The 27,307-nt window shown below is 42.1% G+C and overlaps 1 long non-coding RNA gene across 1 annotated transcript in view; it reads left to right on the top strand.

Annotated features, from left to right (window-relative positions):
* Positions 1-16,819: 16,819 nt before the first annotated feature.
* Positions 16,820-27,307, top strand: part of LOC120742774 — an 89,169-nt gene continuing 78,681 nt past the window's right edge. The window contains exon 1 of the long non-coding RNA XR_005697962.1: positions 16,820-17,476. This is a non-coding gene — a long non-coding RNA (uncharacterized LOC120742774). The remainder of the gene's footprint in view (positions 17,477-27,307) is intronic.

Raw genomic sequence — 27,307 nt, 5'->3', positions numbered from 1 at the left:
CCTCTTGGAGTTGCTCTAGGAGAGCTTGGCAGGGCTGTAGAAGGTCCTTAAACCATCATGATTATGTCAATAAGGACCCAAAGTGTCTAGTGGGTCCTCTACTCACTGCCTGTCATGGTGGAGCCTGATTGACATTTGCCACAGAATACCAGAACTGGCAGGTTCACCACTTGCACCCTGTGCTTTTTACTGATAAAAGAAGGTTCACGGTGAGCATGTGTGACAGATGTGAAAGGGCCTGGAAAAGGTGTGGAGAAGGTTAGGCTGCCACCACCAAGCATGACCAGCTTGGTGATGGGTCTGTGATGGTATGGGGAGGTATATCTATGCAGGGACGCACAGACCTCTACAGGGTAGCCAACAGCAACCTGACTGTCATTGGGTATTGGGATGAATTCCTTGGATCAATCGACAGCAGACCCCACTTTAATGCAGTGGGTCCTGGTGCAGGACAATGCCCGGGCCCATGTGTGAGAGTATGCACTTATATGAATATGAACAGATGTCGGTGAAAATGCTACATCAAAATGTTAGTGATCTACAAATACATCAAAGGCAAGTAGATAATTATCAGTCACACCTGTATGCTTCTGACACAACAGTACTTGTTGAAATAGATGTTTGCAAGATAATTGGTGAGGCAACAATATGCTCACCAGTCTAGAAAATTGGAAGAAGTTCAGTTCTGCTATACTGTATCTTTTTCAGATTTTCCTTTCTTTTAAGGTACTACAAGTCCCCGCGCAGACCTCTAAAACGTATCCAAGTAAAACAGAGTGTGAAAGGAAAATCAATCCTCAAACAACTTGCTCACAAATCATAGATGTGCACTGAGGGGGTCACAAAAAATCTCTGCTTTTGATTACAAGCAAAAAGGGAACCACAACTCTAAAAGCCCAAAGTGCACTTTTAAGTTTGTAGAAGTCTCTTGTGTGGATGAATATCATTAGCATTAAACTGTGCTATTCAACAGCCACGGGTACGTACCTAAAGATTTCTCTCCAGATGCTGCTGATCCATCCATGTATCCAATGTTCCCTCTAATTTTTCACGTCTGAGCAAACATACAAACTCCCTGAGCGATCCCTTGGACCACTGTGAGCAACATTAGACGTGTGCACACAACTTTATTATTATTATTATTATTATTTTGCTCTGACTTGTATTGTGAGTATGAGTCTGTGGTCTGGGAGAGAGTCCTGTATGACATTTAATTTCTGTCCACTATGAGATAAAGGAGAACAACAGCCTGATACCTGCAGGCCTGACAACAGGAGATGTATCACTCCTGTCAAAACTATTGACTGCACTACACACTAACTACACAAGATTTGCGCTAAATGTCGAAAATCTCGCACATCTCAAAACACCGCTGTCACTCCTAAAACTTCCCCCTTCCTAAACAACTAAAGGCCATGTTGCCATCTAATTTGATTGGTCGACATGGTACATTTTTCGACCAATAGGAAAGGCTGGGGGAGGGGGGGTGTTTTTGCTGACAGGCTTTCGAGTGTTTTCCTTATAAAACGCCGTTTTTACCGTTTCTTCCCACAGTAAATATAAACAACGATAGTATTCAGGAAAAATAACAAACATTGCATATATATTTTTATCATAACTCTGGTTTTCCGTGGCCTATCAACACAATTTAAAAACTATAAAAAACTATAAAGTCAACACTTTTTCCGTCAATTGTTCCGTCTGTCCTGCTCACATCTCCAATGGTTGTACACGTTGTAATTAATGTGGCTTCACTCCACATCAGCCACGCTGCTTAACTAAAACACCGGTGTCGGCCCATAAGGACGCTGTCATAGCCTGTCAGCAACGTTGATTAGCTGCTTATATACAAATGCGAATCGCATTATTGGCTGGACTATGGGATAAGGTGGCATCGTTCTAATCCCATATGGGAGCAGCCAGTCACTCACTGACTAACACTGCAAAACAGAATTGTTAAAGTATTAATGTTAATTTCAATTCAGGTTAGATTTTTTTTGTGCACAATGCAGAATTTCTGCAGAGACTGTGCCAGCAGTGCGCAATTAGAGGGAACATTGCATGCATCCTTTTTTTAAATTTATTTTTTACCACTTATCCAATTTAAGGTTAAAGAGGAAGGGGCTTATCATTTGACTGGTTGCCAATTGACTGCAGGGCTAACACAGAGAGAACAAAAGCATTCATACCTACAGCCAATTTAGATGCATGTCACACAAGCACGGTGACAACATAGAGAAGGTCCTGGTGGGTTTGAACTCAGGACCTTGGTGAGTGACCACTGCACCACGGTGCTGATTAATTACACAGGTTGTGTTAACTTTTTTTTGTTAACTTTGGTAGATAGCTAGTTGTGCCTTCACTGTGCTATTAGTTTTCCCCTGATGCCAGACTTTGCAGATGGCTCAGTCCTCTCATTAAAAATTACTAAAATTGATCTGTGGAAGGAGAGCTGGATTGATTTTTTTTAAAGAGACACTTTGAAGAAGAGGGTCCCCACCAACACTTGCCTTTACAGTGACCATTTTACCTGTGAAATTATACTGAATTACTGGAGACAACTTTCCCTCCCTGGACTTCATCTTCACATCCCATAGCCGTGTGCTGCCCTGTTCACTGCAGCAGTACACACCACCACAGTTTAAGCTTTCTTACTGTTCACCAACACAATGGCACTGTGATTAGCACTGTTGCGTCACAGCAAGTAGGTCCTGAGTTTAGTCCCACCACCTGGATTCTTTGTGGAGTTTGCATGTTCTCCCTGTGTTTGCTTGGGTTCTCTCTGGGTGCTCCGGCTTCCTCCCACAGTCGAAAGACAAGCAGTTAGTGGGGTTAGGTTATATGGTAACTCAAAACTGCCCATTAATGAGAATGATTGTCTGTCTTTATGTGTTAGCCTGGTGACCTGTCCAGGACGTACCCTGCATCTTGCCCTATGGGAGCTGGGATAGGCTCCAGCCCCCCTGTGACCTGGACTAGGATATGCAGAAGAAAATGGATGGATTTACTACAAAACTGGCAAAACAGGTGTTAAAATGAGATAATGCTTAAAACTTGGCTGTTCTCCTTGGGGTGATGGGATAGTTCTCTTGTCAGTGAACGTGCACTAAAATCATGCCTGCCAGCTTGAGAACTAAATAAGCTGATATTCCATGGAACCTTTATATTTTAGTTTCTTTATATGAACTGTGAAAGGATAAAATACACTCAATACTTACACACAATTACAGATTTCCACCTTGTTGATGTGGATGCTGGATGAATGACTGTCACCTGCAAGTGTGCATTTCCTGAATCACTGACAGATGGTAAACAGCTGACGAGTAAACACACACTGCCATGCTTTCTACAGAGCCGAGCATCAGCTGTGTTTGGAAGTAGTGATGTAATAAATGTAATAAAACTATTTTTTTGTTTTTTTTGTTTTGTTTTTTTTGTAGCGTTCATTCATAGCCAACATTCATAGTCATAGATTTTTTATGTGCCATTATGTGTTGATGAGTTACTCACCAAAACTATAAATCTGAGCTGTAAAGAGAAATGCTTTTGTTGCTGTTTTTCACTAGCTGGGCCCACGTCCTCATTGAAGGTTGGGCAGCATTTTTTTAGTAGATACAGGCGAATGGCTTAATCAAGAATTGAGGTGCGGTTTGGGGAAGGCCTCGATGGGGACTGGCGGTGTCTCCTGGGCCTGGCAGATCCCCATCTACTAATTTGAAGTGAAGAAGCGAGGGAATTGAAAAAAGGGAAGGGAGGGTGGGCACAAAAGCGAGAACGAACAGCTTGTAGAACTGGGGGGTCATATATACATAAGAGCTGGAAGGGGCATGTTTGGAGGCGTGGTCCCGCTCCTGAAATTCAGATAATTTATCTCCAAATAATGTTACAATTGGTACGCTGAATTGCCAAAAGTATTTGCTCATCTGGGTTAACGGGCATTTGAACTTGTGTAACATCCCATTCTTAATCCATGGGGATTAATATGGAGTTGGCCTACCCTTTGCACATATAACAGCTTCACCTCTTCTGGGTTTAGGGGGGTGTTTATGGGAATTTTTTACTATTCTTCCAGGAGCACATTTGTGAGGTCAGACACTGATGAGGGATGAGAAGGCTTAGTCTCTGCTTTAAATCCTCCCAAAGGTATTCTGTAACATTGAGGCCAGTCAAATTCTTCCAGACCAAACTCGCTCATCCATGTCTTTATCGATCTTGCTTTGTGTACTGGTGCACAGTCATGTTGGAACAGGAAGGGGCCATCCCCAAACTGTTCCCACAAAGTTGGTAGAATTAAATTATCCCAAATCTCTTGGTATGTTGAAGCATTAAGAGTTCCTTTCACTGGAACTAAGGGGCTGACTCCTAAAAAACACCCCCACACCATAATCCCCCCTCTACCATGCTTTATTTGTGCCACAATGCAGTCAAACAAGTACCATCAAACCCAGACTCATCCATCGGATTGCCAGATGGAGAATCATGATTTTTCAAACCAGAGAACACATCTCCACTGCTCTAGAGCCCAGTGGTCACATGCTTGACAGCACTAATTCATTCATTAGTTTTAAACCTAATTTAAAGTTTGCAAGAAAAGGAACATAGTGTTTTCTTAGAGTAAAATAATAGCTGGGTGTGCTTTAGGGCATGATAGGGCCAATATCCTTGGTTTGTCAGCCAAATTCAACTGTCACTCATGACATGATGATGCTCAATGGCCAAATGTTTCAAAACAGGATTTCACCATCGATGGATGATGTCAGGGTGGGGTATCTTTTATCTTTTTTTCTTTGGCATTTCACAAATAAACAAATATTACTATTCAAGGAAAAGGCAAATCTCAGAATGAATGTAAACAAAACCCACCTGACAACGTGGCCGCTACTTAAAGCACAACACTGCCATGAGGTGATTCCAGGGGTCCTTGAGTAGCCAAACAATGCCCAAAGGACATTTCTATTAAGAGGGTAGGAAAGCACAGAGATTAAAACAAAGACAGTCTGAAGGGGTAAATCAGTGACTTCTGTAATTGCTGAAGGGGAAAATCCATATCGCATGAATTAAAACAGAAGAGGACAGAAAGGGTAGTGGTCACAAAAGAGTCAATTTATCCAATGGAATCCAGTTTGAAATAAATAGAGAAAAGCACACGAGCGTGACTAAGAAAAAGTACATTTGGAAGAAAGTGAGTGGCAGTTTGTATGCAGAACCAGCTGGATTTCTTACTTGGGCAACCATGTGCTGCTTGACAGAGTGGCAATCCCCCGAGTGGCTATGATTGATTTTTTTTAATCTTCACCTTTTTCTGCTTGACTTTTCCCCCCTTACTTTACTGGATATTCTGATTTGCCCAAAGGAAGCAATATATTAAGTCACCTGTTTATTGAACAAGTTTTTCCTACTATTTCAGAACAGCTCTTTGTCTGCTTTTGCGTCCATCTTGTTGTATACTGGGACTATGGAGATCTTTGTTGGTTCAGAAAAGGGTGAGTTATGTATTTAGTTTTCTCTTTTCTCTTGCTCGAGAGATGGTAGTATGTTATTGATTGCAAAAATGTATATATATGATAATCACAGATCCTCCATGTCAGTCTTGCGACAGGAGAGCTTCATACCCATTTTCATGAAAGTGTACATTTATATAGTGTAAATGTAAAAGTAAGTAGTTCCGTGCGTTTGGTTACTTCCTGTCATAATGGTTTGATTGGTCAGCTCCTGAGTGGGCTCCACCCACCATTCCTCATCCAGGTTGTGTTCAGCCTTGACAAAAAGTCTTTATTTATATGGAGACTGCCAAAGTATGAGAAAGTTGTGCAGGTATGTGTGTATGAACTAGATTATCTGCCTGACAGTCTTTATCGATACGCACATTTTGCAAATTGCTTGTGAGAACCTGGGAACATTTCTGCTCCAAATCCAAGCAGCTGCTCAGTTTTGTCTTAATATCAAGAGCCCGCGCCAACTTGGAAATGTCCACTGATCATGCTGCATTCCTTCACACATATCTGTTTCTGTACAGAAAACATGCCCTCCACCCTCTGGAAACATGGGACTACAGAGCTTATGGAAGTGGCATAAAAACGACCTCTAAAATGAGTCTTAGTTTGACGTTGAAAAGACACCCAAAACGACCACATTTACATTATAAAAAGGCGGTCCTACACACGCCTCTCGCCCTGTGACAGCTGGGATAGGCACCCTGAAAAGGATAAGCGGAAGAGAATAGATTGAACTTCAAGAACATGAGGTATACCTTTAATTTTAATATTCATACAGGTGTTCTGACGTTGTGAAGTGCCACATCTTGACTGTCTCTGACCTGCTCCCGTGAATAAATTCTAATCAGACTTTTAGCTTAATGCTAATGGGACCGGGTGGAAGTTAGTTGATTGGCAGGAAATGATGTACACTTCTTAAAGATAAGTGATTAGTGAAGTAGCAAATGACTGGGCCTCATTAAAACACCCATGCTGTCACACACACACATGAACGCGTGCACACACAAGCACGTCCTCTGGTGAATATGCATGAGACTTGATGCTTCCTAGTGGGATGACAGACTGTTTCCAGCCCCCTTTGATCTGAATGCCCGCTCACACACATGCGCACACTTGCACACAAACAAACACACTGTCCCTTTGAACCCTGGCCAACATGGTGGGTCAGGAACACACAGCCTCCAAACTGGACAGGAAATGGAGCCGGTCCATGTAGAAAACAGCATCAACAAACTCCTGTTTACGTGTTGCGTAGAATAAATGGACAGAGGGGGGAAGACATGAAGGAGAGGACAATGAGGAAAAAATACCAGCTGGGGACATACAGAGCAACGTCTGTCGAGCCTTTCTAGTACTGCCACGGTCTCTTAGGGTTGACTGTAAATGCAGCTAAGTATATTTGTGTGTATGCACAGCTTGTGCGTGCGTGGATGCAGATGTTGGAGTTGCTCATCCGTGAATGGTATACTGCGAGTATTTGTGTACTTTTAACTTGTGTGTCGGCGTGTCTTTCTGTTGAATAGGCTTCTTGTCATTGACCTAAAAACAGTGTGAGAGCCTGCCAGTGTCGCTTAAATCCTCTTTTCTTCTCCATTCCCCCAGTCTCTGTCTTCTACTCAGCGCACGCACTCGTCTTTGTGCATATGCGTGAGTCTTTTGGCGAGTGCGTGCGCGCACGCGTCAGTGGCTGTCTCTATTTAAACATCATACAGACTCACAAATGGCGTTCCTGCCAACGGAGATGAGAGCACACTGTTCACAAAGACTTACTCTCCCGCTCTTTCTCTTTTCCACTCTCCTTCTTCAGTCCCTTTTTCACACTTTGAGGTACCCATGGGATATCATTAGTCTTATTACCGCATCGAGATAAATGAGCGCATGTATGTCTGTATGTGTGAGCACACTGTTACATATGTTTGTGTGAGAACCATGTGGTGGTGGAGCTGCTGAGATGCTACACATCCAAACCCACCCTGAAGGCTTGGATATAATTACGGAATATGAGTGATTACAGATGCTGCTTTCAAAAGATTTCAAGTGCAATGTTATTTTTCTTTTCCGTCTTCATTCTGTCCTCCATCATGTGTGTGTACATGTGTGCTTCTTATTTAAAAAAAAGACACTTTTTCTTTAGCCTTACAAAAGGTAGAGCGATGTGCTGTTGCTTTATCAACCTTGGTAAAGGAGGAGCGATGTTGCATCACCAAATCTCTCCTTAAGGGGGTGAGGGTTAAGCATAATTACGGCTGCAGCTTTCATGTTTTCTCTTGCCTCGGCTAGTCTTCGCTGCCACCGCTGGCCTTTCGTTCCATATCAAAGGAGACTTTGGTCCTCTGGGGCTGCAGTCCCAGACAGACGTTGACACAGATTAATGCACACATATGCAGACCCGCACACATTCATCAGGATTTTATTTGGTGGTTTGCATCAGTTAGGTTTTAAAATGTTGTGATGTCGATCAAGATTTCATTTACATTTTAACTCTATTATTGATTTTGGGCAGTAGTCAGTTAGGCTTTGGATCTTGTTTTTTTTAGTTCTGACACAAAAGCAGTTTTTGATTTTGCTGTCAGCTGTAGTGGACTAATTTATTAAACTTAAGTTCATCACTTTAATCAAAAACACTTCTTCTCTCTCTCACTTTTTCTCAGCTTCTTTCCATCTGACTGTTTCAAAGTTTGAACCTTAAAGATTTGAAGGCATAACAATTACTTTTATTATAGAAAGAAGAATCTTTTACTGATAAATATGCGCATTAGTATGTAATTATTTCTTCTAACAAACTGATGCATTGGTGAACGTATCCATTAAAGATGCATAGTTGCAGTTTGTGGAAGCCATACTGTTGCCCCACTATTTTGAATACAGTGGCCAAGGCGAACATCATGTTCCATCTAATCACATTTTACGTATGTGGTTAGAGACTGGCCACACATGTTGAACACATAACTTATTTTTTCATTTAAAGATCACAAATAGCTCTTTTAAACTATATGTGACCATTTAACCTTTGCACATGTAGCTTTCCGTAATCTCTTTCTAATTATGTCTTTCTCCTCCCTCATTACCGCCTCATCCTTTTCCTCCTCACCTCAAGGGTCACCTCTTGAACTGAAGTCAAGGCTCTAACACACAAAAACTTGCATCAACATGCTAATTTATTGATGTTGTTGTCAGCTGATTATACATATGACCCTGCTGTCCCCAGACACCTGACGCTTCCTAATCTAAACAGCAACGACAAGTATTTTTAAGCTAACATTAGCCAAGCTACTGTTGGGCTTGAGAGACCTAATAGTCCCACTTTCTCTCTGCTAAACAGTTTGATTACATTGTTGCAACACAAGAGAGCTTATTCACGATGTCTGAGTCCAACAGTGTTAGATTCACTTCAAAGAAAGTTTCACTACCATCGGCTAACAGCAGCAAAAACAGCAGTGCTTACCTCGGGGGTGGCTCCTGATGTGTCCATTGGACTGTGAATGTAAGCTAGAAAGCACTTAGACATATGAAAAAAAATGTTTGCATACATGTGTGTGTGAATGAAGCATGTTGTATAAAGCAGCGGTCCCCAACCCCCGGGCCTCGGACCGGTACCGGTCCGTGAGCCGTTTGGTACCGGGCCGCGAGAGTTGAGGCTCAGGTGTGAAATGTGTGGTTTTCAGGGTTTTTATCGGTTTTCAGCATTATTTTGTTATCGTTTTTATCGTTAACTCGGTTTTCCTTGGTCTTTTCACGTGTGTAATGAATAAATCTTCTTTTTTTCGGTACCGGTACTAGTTTTATTTTGTTGTATTTATCCGCGACACCTTAAAGGCCGGTCCGTGAAAATAATGTTGGGCATAAACCAGTCCGTGGCGCAAAAAAGGTTGGAGACCGCTGGTATAAAGCACTATAAAAGTGCTATCTAAGTTCATTTATCATTTACTGACAGGAAAGGTGATCATACCCCAATAACTCAACTCAGTATCACTGTCATCAGACGGAAGTGAGCTTCAGTGACTCATCAACTCGTATCAGATGATTTTTTTTTACACTTCCTATAGAGTAAATAGACTGGACACATATCGACAGCTGAGGTAAGACAGCCTTTTTCTCACCACAGGTGAATGGGGGCATCATACATGTGTGATAATCTAAATGAAAGTTTATTTGAACAAAATTATTTATGGTGCTTAGCATAAAAACCTAAAAAAAAAACTAAGTGAAAATATGTTTTGATACAGTTCTCTGCATTTGAGTTCTGTTTTATTAAATCCAACCTATACTTCATCCTAACCTCTAACCAACATACCAGGTTTAGCTTTGAGAAAAAGCCAAATTGTAGACTGGGAAACATAAATATAACACTTAAGGGTCACATTTACTTTGGTAATGATATAGCAGTGCTTTTTAAGATTCACTTATGAACAAAAACTACCATGATGTGTTTTTTTTTAAATTATTACACTGTGCTCTAAACATAAAATTATAGCTTTAAATCCCAAGTGATATTAATTAAATATTAAACAGCAACAAAGCCTTTGAACTTTTTTTATAGTGAAATTTAAACTCTAAAATGTTTTCTTAGTCATCCAAGTCGTAAAAGGTCTAAAAGTTATTTTAGACCTGAAGAAGATTTGCTTTCTTTCCAAGCTCCTTGGACTCTTCACTCTAATCTAAAATGTGTTAAACTGTAACTTTGAGAGTAAATATTTCATGCCATATTCGGTGGCTCAGGTATTCAGGCAGGCAGCTGCTGAAAAAAAAATCTATCTAAATTATTGTGTCACACCTCATGTTGCTCCAAGAAATCAAATATTCAAAAGCTTAAATACAGCCCATGCCTTTTCCAGTAAACATCTTTATCAAACACCTGAGTAATGCCCTGATTATTTCCTTTTACCTCTTTCTTGAGCATGCACTTGGAATAGTCTGTCTGTGTTTCCTCATCAGAGAAGGCTCTTCCTCTTGTAGCATTTGCATATAGTTTTCTTCTGTTTCATTGTGCTTTCTGAAACCAAAGTGTGCTTAGATGAGGGCTTATTTCTTCCATACTAGCTCATCTTCATCTGCATTGTGACGGCTTCTGTTCCTCTAGCCACGGGCTAATTTTCACTTTCCTTGTCCCCCATTGCTGAGCAACGGCAGTAACATTAACCTAAAAATGTTAGCTGTGAGCTAGGAGGAAGGATGCTGATGAGCATGTATGAACTCAAACAAAGGTTATGAGCACAAAAAAAAAGGAGATTGGTGAGGCAAGCTTTGGGTCCTTGTTGGAACTGAAAGTAACTGTAACATTGTAATACATCACACATTGTATTATATATTGCAAATATATATGTTGCAACTGTGACAATAGACATATACAATACACAACTGCCACAAATGAAGGTGACATTACCAGCAGCTGCACTGTGACAGGGGTCCAAAGCAACTCAAGAATGCTCGATAGGCTTCCTTCTCACCTCTGCTCTCCTCATGTCAGTCATCTGAAGCCCTCCACCTGTCGGCATTTTATTCTGCCTGCCTGTCTGCCAGATCGGTCGACCTGTAAGTGTGTTTCTCCACACCAAATGAGCGATTGTGTGCCCATTTGTGTCTCAATGTAGGCCACATGCGGAGGAAATGTGGCGGGTAAAAACACACATGGAACAAATAGGGTCTGCAAGTGAATATTCTCAAACTGATGATAGTATACCACAACTGGCCAAAGAAAAACTGACAAAATTAATTGTGGATGATTGAAAAAAAGAAAAAAGATTTCTCTACACTTGGAGCCTTTATGCTGGCTGCACTTGTTGCTGTCTTCCATGTGTAGTTTTTCCTGTGTTTGTGGGCAAGGATAGACAAGAGCACCTGAAGCATATGCCTAGTTGCAGATTCGGTACATATGCTGCATATGGTCGTCCCGCCCCCACTCCTCCAAAAAAAAAGAAGAAAAAAACCCAAAAAAGCGAAATAGGTGCTGTAATGTTTTCAGTATTTTGTTATTAAAATGTATCATAAGTTCTTGAAGAACATTCAGAGTTCTGCTTTAGATTTTTATTCCTTTTATTCCTCAAGATCCATCAAGATGATCCCACACTGCTACAGTGATGTTGAGGTCCAGGTGCTGGGAGGCCAATCCATTACTGATAATCCTTCACTGTGCATTTTTCTATCCAGGTGTACTTTTTTTTTTTTTTTACTGCATTGGCACTGGCAGTGTGTTTGGGATCATTGTCATGCTGAGAGATGAACCTGTTCCCAATCAGAGGCTTTTCTCGTGGTATTACACGATGGATTGAAATCTGACAGTACTCATAAATCCCAAACACCACTGGCTTAAATGCAGCACCAAGCCATGACAGAATCTCTACCTTTCTCTCTCCTGACCCCCTCCATGCGTATTGGCAACAATTTGAGCTACAAATTTCAAGTTTGGATTCATACCTGTTGCCACTTCAGTCCAGTTCTTGTGTAATTTGGCATAGCTCAGCCTTTTCTCTTCCTCAGAAATGGCTTCTTGACAGCCACCCTTACACTGACACGATTTCTGATCAGGCTTTTGTAAACAAAAGCTTGCTCAAGTGAAGGGAAAGATGCATCTCTTGGGTCCTGTGTCAGGTCTTTGCTTGATCTTTTACTATTTTGATACTGTTCATCTGTTGTAGTTTTTTTTTAGGCTTACCACTTTGTCTTTTGACTATTTGTCCAGCTTTCTCAAATTCTTAAAGGCACACTGCACATTATGCAGTACAAAAATACTGTTTTATAGTGTCAAACTGTGTTATCTATGGGACTTTTTATGGATTCATGTCTTTTTTTTTTTAGATAGGCTGCTACTAACAAAGTGACTAAAATCTTCTGTCTCCTCTATGTCCTCATCTTTAGTGGTCTCCACAGCAGGTATCTGCCTCCATCCTACCCTGTCCCTTGCATGCACCTCTGTCAAACCAACCATTTGCATGTCCTCCTTCACTAGATCCATGAACCTCCTCTGAGATCTTCCTCTTTCCTCCTGCCTGGCAGCTCCATATCCAACATCCTTTCTAGCATCTTTTCCTAGAACCTTTCCTAAGTTCTGTGTTAGCTGTAGATGGAACACTGTTTCATCTCTTGATTTAGGTGCCATTTCTGTGCTTAAATGAGCCACATTCGCTCACATTCACACTTATGGTTAATTTAGAATCACCAGTTAACCTAACTCCACTACTTGCATTTCTTTGGACTGTGGGAGGAAGCTGGAGTACCTGGAGAGAACCACCACAAACATGGGGAGAAGATGCAAACTCTACACAGAAAGGTAGCAAGAATTCAGGACCTTCTTGCTGTGCGGCAACAGCGCTAACAACTGCACCACTGAGCCGTCATACTTAAGAAAAGTAGGAAATCAATGATTACAAGGCTTGATAGAGAATTTTCTTTATATTTGTGTCATTGACTGGTCAAACCACAATAAATAACAATATCCACAGTGATTTTCCTGTGGTTTGAATATCGCGAGTCTAGGCAACTATCCACTCTTACTAGATTGTATCATGTCATCACAACAAGAATACATTTAACAAGTGTTAAGTTTTTGAATTGCATGCATATTTTACATGTTTTAATTACATTTAACATAGAAACATGAAATTATTTGGTTCAAATTACAAGTTAAACTCTTGTAAATGTAACAACCACCCAATTTCACTCTTTTTAATGCACCTTTAAGACTGGATAAAACAGTCAGATGATCAATTAGTCGTTCAGTCATTCATTTTAAAACAATTAATGATTCACCCATGAATCTAGCTTCTTCAATATTATTGTTGGTCACTCTAGAAAAAAGTGACAGACCTGGTTCAAGTCGCCTTCACAGCTGCCTAAGATATTTTACGAGCTTTGCTGAGTTTGCTTTTGGACAAAAAACACAAAATTATTAATGTGTAAAACTGTGGTTATCATGGTTATCTGGAAGAATTGTGGATACAGCTGTAAACACATCACACATGCATTTAAAACTAATTATAAAACTTCACTCAGTTATAAATAGAAGTCATGTTGAACTAGCAGGTTAGTTCCTGACCCTGTAATACGTGCACGCATACACAGAGTGAATTTGCTCAGCTGTCACCGAGAGTACAGAAGGAGTCAGCATCTCAGACGACACCTCGACGGACAATTAATCAAATAACAATCTGCTAAAGCGACAGAATGGCCCCTGCAGTGTTCTGACACATTAGGCTCAATAAGATGATGTTTAATTGATACACAGAAACATACTGTAGGTGAACATTCACATGCAGTGCTCAACTCAAAGTCATGAAACTGGGACAGCGGCTCTTTGAGTTTCTTGAAAAGATGCTCACAGGAGACATCCAACCATGATCAGCAGCTATCCTGGTTACTGGCTTTTGTCCAAAGGAAAAACTTGTTGTTAAATACCTTAATGTGACACAACATCTCTTAAATAAGCTTAGTTGTAAAGGTCTCGAAGTGAAACACTTTTACAGCAGGTTCGAGGTGTCCATGGCTCAGTTTCAAAATGTCCCACTGACTTTCAACAGTCACACAGGAAGTGATGTATTTTATATCCACAGTCGACCACAGTGCAGGGCGGATTTAGTGAACTACTGCATAGTGGTGCTGGGGTCCTGCCAACGCGCATGACTCACAGCTCAAAACTTCATTCTTATTTTCCAGGTGTTTTTGAAAGTCACTGTGTTGTGGGGAGAAAAAAAGATACTGCCAAACTAACACCAGAAGTATGACTCACTTGTTTTTACAGTGAATCAATTTGATTATGCATCTTGACTATTTTATTCAAGAGTTCAAGAATTTTTGCCCTTCGTTTAAACTTTTGGAACTTTTGAAGCAAAAAACAAAAACAAAACAAAAAAGCACTGAAATAATTTTGTGAAATCTGGATAAAGCAGGGGTGCTTTATAACAACACACACAGATTATAAAACTCTCTGCTGATACTTAGTGAAAATATCGTTGTGGCTGATAGCAGTCAAGTCTTTCTTCTTTTCTTTTCATGTCACGCATTTCCAGTTTTGTTCCAAAGAAACAAAGAAATCTTTATAAGTCATACACCTTCATATCAATCTTCATAAATCTCCTCGTATGTAAGAAAACAACTGAACTGTTTGTCACTCTAAATCTTTGTCACGCTGTCTTTAAACATTTAGCCGGTGAACAATTGATACAAGAGATAAATATTAGCCACTCGTGTGAGTGAATAATGATGCAACACAATCAGTAAATGATATCAGTCAACAAAGCAAATATATATATATATGAGCATAATCCTACCAAAGTCGCTTTTGAATAATAGATGGAGTTACTCTAAACTTTTAGTTGAGGTTCACTTGATATGTTTAAGTCTGCATAGATTACAAATCAGAGTGGATTTAGTTTGTTTGGTATTGAATATTGATTTTTGCTAAAAGCTCCCATGTGAACTGATTGTGTTTTAGTAGATCTATAAACTGATCACGCACAGTGTAATCAAAGCTTTAATGTCATGAATAAATCATTTTACCTCTAATAATCAAACCTTGGTTTGAAAAAGCATGTTGGGAAATTAGGATCATCAAAGTCTTAGTGCGAGGGCATCTAAGAAGAGGCTGAGGCGGACTGATGATCGCTGCAAATAATACATGCAAATCATACAGAGAGGGTGTAAGAATACTTTATGTTGCATTTCATTGATTTGTCCATCTAAAGGTAATAATCTTCCTTTTAGCGCTGCGTGCAGTGCAAATGAGCTTTGAAAACAACTACTGTGTGCTTCACTAATGTCGCATCTTTGAAGCATCCTGCAGAAATGTTCTCATTTATTAGATTTGTTTTATTTCCACCCGAAGAACGTCAGCCCGGTGCTTGCTTGCCAGCTGGTGTAGGAAATGTCTCTTTAGCTGCTGAAATCTCCGCTACATTTACCAGCTAATCGATAACTTTGTCATTAATCTGGTGCTGCATGAGAAGGTAGGTGTGCCGTGGGCTTTTCAGAGCCTTTCTCCTGGAAGCAGATGCTGATACATCTGGACGCAGTTCTGATGGGAGCAGAGGGAGTGAAAGAAATGAGTGTAGTTGAAAAGCTAAAACACGGCGCTGGAGGGAACTAAATGTAATGTTGACATCAGGACACAGGCGATAATGCCCTGTGGGCTCATTCTGACCATTGTTATTGCCTGCTGTAAATCTACCAAGTCAGGTAATCTTCAGATTTTGAAGAATCCTTTAGTAAAAACACACAGAGTGGCTTTGATATGCTGATTAAGTTTTCTGTCATTTAACTCACCCTTTTTATTCCATCAATAATAATATGGTGATTCATCATTCAATACTTAAGTCCCTCGTGGGGATGCTTTAATACAGTAGGTCAGCGGTCAGCTGCCTCAATAACCCAGCAGAAGCAGGAGATTTAATATGCGATTCACAAAAGCTCCTGAGTGGTCTGTTGTGCAGTCCTGTATGATTTTACTTACCCCACATGCCCACAGAGGCAGACACGAGCATGGATTTATGCAAATGGATGAGGTGTCTTTCCCTCTGTTTCTTCCTCTGTCCCCCCACCCAGCCTCATCTGCCCCTAATTCCTAAATACTCAATCATGCAGGATGAGGGTCACAAGGCTCGGGTTCACTATAATGCCAGCCATCACCTGCAGCCATGTAGCGCTAGGTCACTGGATTTATATATAGTTTCCATATCCATTAATGCAACACAAAACATAAGCCAGAGGACACCCAACTGTGTGTTTAATGTGCACGACTTTTAACAGAAGCTCTGATATTTTTTCTTCTTCTCTTTTTAGACCACAGTACATGTTGTAGTGGTGATATGTGGTTTCAGCATTCATAGCGCTTTTAAGTTGTTTAGCTATTTATCCACACCCACGTGTGTGTCTGTTTCTGTATGTGTGTGTGTGTGTGTGTGTGTGTGCCTGCACTAAAGAGGCAGTTAATCTGACCATGTCTGCTGGCAGGACATCAGGTTGCCCCGTAGTGCATGTAGGCAAACAGCCAACCTCAAATAACATTGAACTGTTCAGGCTGGTAGGCTTCTGTCACTTCGCCTCCAGCTGCAGAGACCTGATGCTTCCAGCAGCGGCAGCTGGAGTGCAGATAGAAAAAGGCAGTAATGTGAAATCCTATCACTCCAAAACAAACTACAGTATATCTCTAACGCTATTCTGCATGGCTCTCCTATTCTTCTAAAGAACTCCAGGCTGGATTTCATATAGTTTCGTGAAGAACTTTCCCGGTTTGGGTTTGATAGTGCAGCACTTATACAGCTACAGTATGTCGCTCTCCAAATGGGAAAGCATCTAATCTAAATGACTGTCTGCTGCGCTTGAAGTGCCAAGCAACCCTCTCTCTCTCTCTCGCTCTCTTGGCTACCGGAACAGCTGGCTGGTGGACGCTTTAGTTCAGAGAAGAAGCGACGGATCGAGGCACATAGCTATAGAAACAGAGGGAGAGTAGAGGAAAGAGAGAGAGAGAGGGAGAGAGAGGTGGAATTCTAACGAATTAATCACCGTCTGTTCCCGTGAGTGTGTGTGTGTGAGAGAGAGAGCGTGAGAGTCAAAGGCAGTGAAATAGAGAGAGAGAGAGAGAGAGAGAGAGAGAGAGAGAGGAGGGGGAGCGGAGCCTGACGCAGTGTGAGAGGCAGAAACTGAGAGGAGAGAGGCAAAGAACGAGGGAGACAGCAGCGGGCAGGCAGCGCGTCACATCAGGCGCCGTTTTGCATCCAGAAAATCTTGACGCGGGTCAATAACCACATTGACTGATGCCGTGATCGCACGAGCCACTTCCCGGTCACCGCTCTTCACGGAGACCGCAGAGGAGACAAGCTGGGACAAATCAGTACAGACAAAGATAAATACATATATATATAAATATAAATATCCCAGTATCAACAAAACCACACATACTGCCAGAGGCAACGAGGGGACGTTGGTGCCGCGGACACCTGCGAGGCGAAGCTCTTCTTCTTCTTCTTTTTCTACGCTTGCATCTGGAACAGGTAAAGTGAAAAACCATGAGGAGCATGTGTGGACTGCGTGCAGGGCTTTCATGTGCGTTTCATGTGTGTTTCTCGTGATGGCTGGACTCGCATTGCGTAGGCAACTTTGAAATATGTCAAGCGCTCTGGCATTCCTGCGGTTCCGAATTTACCGACACTGAAGCCCGTGTCTAAGAATGTGTGTGTGTGTGTGTGTGTGTGTGTGTGTGTGTGTGTGTGTCTCTCTCTCTCTCTCTATGTGTGCGTGTGCACGCGCGCGTGCATTGGTGGTGAACGAGGGGGGGGGGGGGGGGGATTTGCTGAATGGCTATTCCCAGGCAGCTTGTCTCGACTGTCTTATCTCCATCCTCATGAGTCCATTGATAAATGCGGGCGCAGATACAGTACGTACACCCAGATTTACATTATCAGTCCGGTGGATGCATGCCTGACAGACACCGTGCTCCATTCCGTGCAAGTAATTTCTGTTCAGATTTTGATGCAAGCCTGCTCAGGTTTTGGTAATATTTCTGAGGTGGGGCCACATTTTGCTCACATTTAGGTCGGTCACTTGGTCTTACTGTAGTTTTCGTCCCGGGACGCTCTGTAGTGCCAGAGCCTTCATACCCCTCTGCAGCCCCGTGTTCAGCACCTTGGACAGCGGCTCCACACAAGCCGGGTTGCCCGGAGAGAAAAATCCTGCACTCCGAACTCTTTTCCCCCCTTCTCTGTGTTGATGATGTTTTGAAATCGTTATTTCAGCTGTAGATGTCTCACATTAGTCTGAAGCGGGAATAACTTTACACTCATATGATGCCGAAACAGTATTCTCCATAATTTCTGTTTTTCCCCTCTAAACACGCAGAGCACCTTCACCACTGCACTGTAGAAAATCCCACCATAGAAGAAATTGACCATGTGCAGGTGCAGGTGACTAATTAAAGGGGCATTCCTGGGATTTGGTATTATGTTACCTTAAAGTTGGGAGAACATGAGAGTGGGTGAAAATTGGGTGTCTGTTGGTTTCCTCCCTTCATAATTTCTCACACCTCAGCCGTTTCTCCACATTTCTCTTCCTTAACAATGGCTTCTTGACAGACAGCCTTCCACTGAGACCTTCTGATGATGCCTCAGTGAACAGTAGATGGATCAACTAAAAGTCCAGATGCATCTCTGAGGTCCTGTGTCAGGCCCTTGTTGGATTTTTCTTTTCCATTTCTTAAGGACACGACTTTCAGATACTGTTCTGTTATAGGTAGTTTTTTAGGCCTGCTACTCCTTTTGTCCTCTACTTGTCCAGTATCCTCAAATCTTTTAAGGACACACTGCACACTATGCCAAGATATGACAGGTTTTCAACTAAAAGCTCTTTTGAGAATCACCTTGTTGACACAGAAATGCTATTTTATGTCTGCTAATTTTTATATATACATTTTTTCCCAACAGGCTGCTAATTCCTCTTTAAGGGTCTCCACAGCAGATCATCTGCCTCCATCTCAACCTGTCCCTACCATCCTCCTCTGTCACACCAGCCCTCTGCATGTCCTCCTTCACTATATCCACAAACCTCCTCTGTGATTTTCCTCTTTTCTCCATCCTCAACTTCCTTTGTCAAGTATATCCACAATCACTCCTTTGCCCATGTCCAAACCATCTCAGCCTTGTGTCCTAACATTGTCTCCAAACTGCTCAACCTGAGCTGTCCCTCTGATGTACTCATTTCTGATTGTGTCCATCCTGATCACTCCCAGTAATCATTTTAGCCTTTTGCTACCCACTCCTCCTCCCGTTGTTGTGTCAGCACCACCATCTCCAAACCATACATCACAGTCGCAGGTTATTACGAATCCCAAACATAATATTGTGTCTCCTAACTAGACCTTTTGTCAAACTTTAGTGTCACCCCCTGAGCTGCATAAGTCATTATTTTTCAGGTTTCATGATCATTGTGACAAATAAATGAAACTTCCTGTGTGGAACCAATGGTGAATCCCTTACAGGAAAAACTGAATACGAGTAGAGAAACCTAATTAATGATAATTCTTCCTAATAGGGCACCAGGTGGGCTGGACTGACTTAATGAACACTGGAATAACGTGAAGAGTATTCACATGGTTTTCACAGTAACCGGATTTGAACCCTGTTTAATACTTAAAGTAGATTTTTGGGAGACCTTTTGTTACCTCTCATTGCCATCATGCAAACATCACTTCAACAGAGTTTCACACATTCAGAGTGACGAGCAGCAGCACTGTTTAACACTGGGACTCGTGGTGGCTCCAGACTTTGCTAAATAAGTTTCATTCCTTCCCTCCATGCTTTTATTTGTTACCACAGCTTTTCCATAAATGAATAAACTGGTTGTGAAGCCATAAACCACACCTTTAAAAACGTGTTTTTTATAAACACAGCAGCCCGCTAAGTGCACGCGTGTGAGCCAGAGTCACTCAGCCAGTTAAATTTTGGCTTCTGTGCCCCGTGCCTCCTGCCCACTGCCCCACTATCTCTTGTAACGGATGTTGTTGCCACTTTGTCCCATAGGGCATGGACTACTAACAGAGTTTTTCCACTGACTGACTCCAATTGTTGGCTGAGTGCCACAGAGGGAGAGCAGGAAAGAAAAGGAAGAAGGAAAGATTGATAGAAAGAAAAGAGCGAGAGAGGAGCATGGCCCCACTCCTGGCACCATGAATAGACATGAGGTAGTTCCAGCATTAACAGTTTCAATGACTCAGTTTAGGACATTATGCTTTTGGGATTTTAAAATGGTTGACTGGCTCTTTTTAAGGCCGGAGATCCTCTGTCACAGTGAAGTCTTTACTTATCCTGGGAATTCACTGATAACTATCTTAGAGGTCGCTCATCTTGCTTTCATCCTGCATTAGCACTGCAGTGCTTGCTGCAGCAGTACACTTCTCCAATCAACAGGGACATCCCCCCTTCTCCCCTACAAACCTGTGCTTACCAATCTGCTTTGTTTGGTTGTTAAGACCTAAAAGCTTTGCACGACTAAGCCAAACAACATCTCTTTGCAAGCAGCTCCACAGTGAGAGCATTTTGTGCCAAAGCGGCACAAGTGGGAAAGATCTTGCGACATTAATGGTTACATTTCTAATAAGACAGGTGGCAGCACTAAAAATCAGCCATAATGAGAAGTGACAACTTTAGTGGAGGGGAACTGCCAGGATGTCCGCAGGACTAAATGAATGAAAACTGATGGGCGTGATGTCTGTACTGCTTTCAGTTGGTGCTCTTAACCTTCTCCTGAAGTTGTAAGACGTTTTTTTTTCTCCATCTCTTGCTGTCTCATTTACTGTAGACCCAAGAGCGAGCTATCCATCCATAGTACAATCCAAGTACCTAGAGGCATGACTGTGGGGCAAGTTCTTCAGGAATAGCGCGGCGATGTAATGGGAGCTCACTCCTCGCTCTCCCATCCACTTATTGCATTTTTTCGCCCCTTTGGCTGTCGCTGCAAGAGAGCAACACAGGGCGTGTATCTGGTGAAATCCCCAGCTTAATTTCAGAATCAACTCTCACCAGTTTTTATTTGTCAAAGCCATCCATATTTCAACAGAAACCAGCTCCCCATATTAAGCATGTTGGTGCAGAGTGCTGGCAGAAGCTCTCGTCATAATGTTGATCTTTGTTGAGAGGGAATACCCCGTCGTGTGGAAGCAAATCCGCGTGCATAGTTAATGTGGCACCTCAGTGCTGACTGGGCCTGAATGTGAATACTTTTTTCCCCTTTACTGCGCTATTACTGCAAAATGTTGTGTTACATTTATTGTTTTTCCTTCTTTTTCTTAATAGAAATACAAGTTGGTTGTACAAAAGTCTTAGATTAGGCTACTTGTGTTGAAAGGGGGAAAAACTTAACACCTCCACGCTCATGGAGTCATGCACAACATGCAGCCACAGCAGCCGTGGCACGCACACGTACTCAGCTGAATGCAAACAATGCATGTGCACAAGAAGGGGAGAGGGACAGGTAGCGCAAATAAACACACGTCTACACACAGAGGTGCACGCGGGCGTGCTACAGACACACACACACGAGCACATGGATTAATAATGTACCATATTCCCTGTAGGAGGCTAGTTAGCATTTCAGGAAGATTGCACAAACACTGGGGAACTGTAATTAGGAAGTTATTGTTACAAGTTGCAACTCTCTGTCTCTCTCCCTTTCTCTCTCTCTTTCACGACACACACACACACACATACACACACACACACACACTGGTAAGCATATAGGCGCATGCATGAATAAAGAATGCAAATGGTGAAGGTTGGGGTAGAGTATTTCTCAGCAAAAATGAGCAGAAACAACACAGAAAGATTAGATACACTATAAAAATGCAAGAATTTTTGCACAGCAATTTGCAGTTTTTGTAAATGCAGCTGAATATCAATGCTGACGCCTCTGAAATACTACCGGCGACCTACTGTGATTATATTCTATACTGAAATGCACTTTATTTTATTAGAGTTAGTCTGCTGATGTAGATTACAGTAGGAGTACGATGCCAGTAAGTCTACTGAAATTAACAAGGAATGTTTTTGCAGTTTATGCCACAAGACGTGCAAAATAAATCAGGGGTGTGACGTTGCCCCAGACAAAACCTGAACAGTGCGTTAAAGCAACACAAAAGTTGTCTAAAAGAAGACTAAAGCATTAAAAATACTCCAAAAACCTGCTGCCACAAAAAAGGGGAGCGCACAGTTTCTGTGGTCTGACGCAGCGTGAGTGACTGGAATACAGCTTGTGGTGCATACAGGATTAAAAAGGTGCATTTAAAAAAAATTCAGAGTAACATCTCCTTTCGCAAATAGTCCCGCTGTCAGAGAGCGGTAGCTTCAGAAAAAATTCTTCAGAAGTTTTTTGTCTTATTCTATGGTGGATCTCAAATCCTGGGCAAGTGAGCCAATCAAATCTGTCTGCATAGATGCAATGAGAAAATCTTCCTCTAATGTAGCTGTAGCTCTAATGTATATCCAATTAGCGAGTAAGGAGCTATCCTCTCACAGCTCTGAAGTGGAAGGTGAGCTTTTCATTTTGGTCTGACGAAGGCCGTCAAAGTTTGCCCAACAGCAGCAGCAGCTGCATCCATTTAGGGTCTCGAGTCGCGGTGTATAAAGATTCCAGAGAGCCTGTTTCATTAACCCGGTCGTTACATTTTGAAATGCTGAGACAACCCAAAGCTGACCTCATACCTCATATCCATAGCGTAAATGATGAACGAGGTGCTTAATATCTGCTGACACGTATCTCGCTGTTGCCAGTTTTCCACAACTCAACCTAATCCTGACTTACACTCCCCAGTAAAGCTCTACGCAGCTTCTCCTTTTTCCTGTTTCTGTCCAAACATATTCCCGCTCTTCCCAAATTTACCTCTCATCTCTTCCCATCTATCTATACACATACCATAATGCACACGTCCTATGTGTGTGTGTATGTGTGTATTGAGTCAGCTAGTTTGTATGCCGGTTGCTGCCGTACCACCCCTCTCTAGAAATCAAGGCGCGATTGCTGTGTGTATGAGAGGAGGAGAAGAAGAAAGAGCAGAGAAGGGGGAGGGAAGGTGAAGAGGGTGAGGCGATAGAGACTGAAAAGAGAGATGGAGAGAGGGATAGCGATGCCACGGGGCGAAATGAAAAAGGCAGAGTGGAGAAAAAACCCCAGCAACAAAAGGGTGGAAGAATCGCTCAATAGACATGTTTTCCTCCCATTCTCCTCGTCCTTTTTTCCCTTTTCCCCTCTGCCCTCTGTTCTGCAGACAGAACTGTCGCTGTAGCAGAGGTGGTTTGGAGACTGTGGCCTGGCAGAGACTTGAAAAGCTCTCTGATGCTCTGTGTCTGAGGTGCTCTTCAGGGCTAAGAGGAGAAATCTCTCCGGCTGTCCCATTAACTAGTGGAGGCTGGACCATTGAAATCGTATTACCTTCTCTGACTGAGCAGCACATCGGCTTCCTGACAAAGATCAGATCTGTTGTTAAAACCCAGAGACGCCGGCAGCAGCAGAACAACACTGAGATTTTGTTTTTTGATATGTCCCTCCTCTCTTATCTTTCAGGCATCTCTTCTTTGGCGACAAATTTCTCTAGGGTTTAGGCGTCATTTATATCCCCCTCCCATTACTTGAAATGCTCTGAGAGCAGCTTTGAAAGAGGCAATGGTGGAGAAGAATGGTGAAGATGATTCTCTCCCCAGTTGCTTAACAGGTAACTTTTACATTTGAGAGTAAGATGATGATTGAATCCCCCTAAAACAATTTTGCTCAGTTTCTAAAAATCCAACCATTTTAACACCTGGAAGCTCTTTTTCAAACCACTTCACGGCGTGCATGGCTGCCCCGGAAACAAGATGTAAAGAACGTACTCAAATAGAAACCCTGAGACACGTCTAACGACTTCTTATTTACAAGGAGCTCATTATCTTTCTGTGAAGTGTGTGCGTGCCCTCAACGACTATTGTTTAATTACAGCTGAGCAATATTATTAGGAGACATCGGGATAGTCAAGCTTAGGGGTTAAAAGCAGAAAGTTTGGGCTTGTTTTTTTTTCTAAAAAAGAATTATAGAAATACAAGTATAAAGGGGAAGTATTCAGTGTCAGCAAGTGGGAAATATTAGCACATCCTTGTGAACTAGCTTGCTACTGACAGCATGCTGTGCTTAATTCTGTTTTTTCTCCCATACTGTTATAATTGGTGGGGTTAGTCTTATTCACATCAGCACAGTCTACAGCACAGTTGGGTCCGAATCCCCCCCCCCCCCCCGAGACAAAACACTAAATCGGGCACAATCAGCTAACCTCGTAACTCATCTGCTCACCGTCAACATCAGCAGCACATTGAATCCCTGATATGCATGAGTTGTGTTATCAGGTAAGCTCTTTGTTTCTTTATTTTTCCAGCTTGTGGCAGAAGATCAAAAGAAAGCACTGAATGCACTGAAGAAGCTACTTTGTATGCATTTGTGTTACAAGTGTGAAAGTGGGCATCTACAAAAAGAAAAACAGCATTTCTTATGGTTTCAGTCTGTCAAGTCACGTCAAGTCAAGTTTGTTTGTATTGTCCAATATCCTATTCAGTGTCTCAGCGGGCTTTATAGGCTCACAGCAACAACAGCTCAGATTCCAGAGCTTTCGAAGAGACAAGGAAATAAAAAAAGCAAAAAAACCCCAAAAACTGTGAGCACACAAAAAATGGAAACTGCTTGAGAGGAAATTCGAAAAGATATTCTCTCCTCTCTGCTGGGAGTATCGAATAACCTCAGATGTGTCAATGATGGAGCAAGACATGGTCTATAACTCCAATGTTTCCACTAGCCTTTAGGTTTGTATAAACTCATGGAGCAGTTTGTGTAGCGTTCTCAGGCAGTGGGGAGGACGAGCACAGGACTGAGTGAAAAAGCTCTATGAAATACACAAGTTTTGGCCGTTTCCAAAATCAGAGACCAAATTCAAGCTAATACTGGATGTTTTCACCATTCGAAGTGGAATCCTCGTGTTTTTATCAAAACATCTTAAAAATATATAAAGTAGGATAGTTAAAATAATTCAGCAATGCATAACTTGTGAGGTTTTCGAGAAAGGTATAGCTGAAGAAGTCAAACATCAAAAAAGACACATGAATGTACATTCACTGGCCACTTGATTAGGTTCAGCTTACTCTTACCGCCTTGAACCTCTTTTGTCTTCAGGCATATATTTAACAAGGTTCCTCAGATTTTGGTCCATATTGGTAAAAAAATGGTTAAACGGCCTGTATTTGTATAGCACTTTAATAGTCCCTAAGGACCCCAAAGCGCTTTACACAACCTGTCATCCACCCATTCACACACACATTCACACACTGGTGATGGCCACCGCCACCCTGGGGTGCACTGACAGAGGCGAGGCTGCCGGACACTGGCACCACCGGGCCCTCTGACCACCTCCAGTAGGCAACGGGTGAAGTGTCTTGCCCGAGGACACAACGACCGAGACTGTCCAAGCCGAGGCTCGAACCAGCATTACAAGGCGAACTCCCAACTCTTGAGCCACGATCGCCCAATATTGAGATGTTGGCATCATTTGTTGGTCACACATCCATGATGTGAATCTCCTGCTCCATCACATCCCAAAGATGCTCTGCTGGATTAAGATTTGTTGACTGTGAAGACCATCTGAGTACAGGAAACTCAATGTCATGTTTAAGAAACCAGTCTGAGATGATCTGAGCTTTGTGACATGGTGTGATATCCTGGTGGAAGTAGCGATCAGAAGATGGGCGCACTATAGTCATAAAGGGATGGACATGGTCAGGAACATTACTCAGGTAGGCTGTGGTTTTTAAATGATGTCTTGCACCAAGGAAATATCCCCAGCACTATAACAACGCCAGCCTGAAATACTGATGGTTTTGATTTTTGAAACCAAATTCTAATACTACCATCACAACTTCAGCAGAAACTGAGACATCACAACAGGTTTTTCCGATCTTCTATTATCCACCTTTGGTCTCAATTTCCTGTTCTTAGCTGTCAGGAGATGAATCCAGTGTGGTCTTCTGCTTGTAGCACAACACAATGACATCGTACATTCGGTAACGAGTGGTTATTTGAACTACTTTTGCCTTCATATCAGTTCAAAAAAACCTGGCCATTCTTCTCTGACATCAACAAGACAATTTAATCTTACCATATCATGTCAGTTGTCACTGGTGCATACTGTGCTTTGTGCAGGGTCTCTTTAGCCAAGACATCACTATTTCCTTAATCAGATTCACTATGACAGTCTTGGATGGCTGAAACAACTTCTCAGTTTTCAGCCACTCGCTCTGTGTTAAATAGTTTATGGTTGTGATTTGTACTTTTTCAAGTTAATTAGTAATACCCATATGGTTGGCAGGGAAGCCAGCTTGATAAGTGGGTGTCCAATTTAAGTGTCTGTTTTGGTAAATTTGTGAAACACGGCCACAAGTGAACTTCAACCAGAAACAAAAGAAAACTAGTTTTTTGAAATAAACAGTTTTGGGGCATTTGATTCATGAATAATGCGTAAACACAGTGTGTACGTGTAAAAGTAACGCAAGCCCCACTATTTGTTGTTTCTGAATTTATTAGTGTAACTGGATGCCATACTATTTGATGGTAAGGCTGCTGTTCACAGCTGCAGGTTTTTAGGAGTCCTGTGATCAAACATGTTTTTGCTTAATTGATCCCGTGTTTCCATGACTTGTCCTTGTTCCTGTTTTCGATTTTTAAAAATCTTCTTTGTTCAATTTAGCACTCCAGCTATTTACAAGCTTTGTGAAATCATCCAGTTGGCAATCACAGCAGAGGCTAAACCATACAAACCCTTTGTCAATTAGCGCGCTGCAACACCGGGGGGAAATACCAGCGCTTGGCAGGCAAATGTGTGTTTGGTGTGTGTGCGTGTGTTTATTAATGTGTCTGTTTTGTGTGAATTACTAAGTGACTGAGTGAACGAGTGGGCAGACTAAGTGTTTGAAGGAGGTCAGAGGTCGTGTGTGTATGTTTATGTCAATTTGGGTGGATAGTACACATGCATATGTGTGTGTAGGCAGCAAATGCTGCCGGAAAATGCGTGTGTGTTTCCGAGTGTGCGCCGAGACAAACTAAATATCACTCCTTGTATAATCCTTTAATTTCCCAGAGCGTTGTGCATTTTATCCAGTTTTTGTAGCCAGCTTGAAGACACACAGAAGTGTGCTGAGAGTCTGTGTGAGGGAGTGTGCGTGTACGTGTGTGTGTACGCGTGCGTGTGTGCGCGTGCACTATGTGTCGGACAGCCGAACCAAAGAAAAGAAAGAGAAACATGAGCACAGCGTTGATATCTGTCAGCT

Source organism: Simochromis diagramma, unplaced genomic scaffold (genome assembly GCF_900408965.1).
Source record: "Simochromis diagramma unplaced genomic scaffold, fSimDia1.1 OVJJ01000798.1, whole genome shotgun sequence".
NCBI lineage: Eukaryota > Metazoa > Chordata > Actinopteri > Cichliformes > Cichlidae > Simochromis > Simochromis diagramma.
The sequence above is the reverse complement of the archived record's forward strand: the minus strand, read 5'-3'. Positions and strand labels throughout refer to the sequence as shown.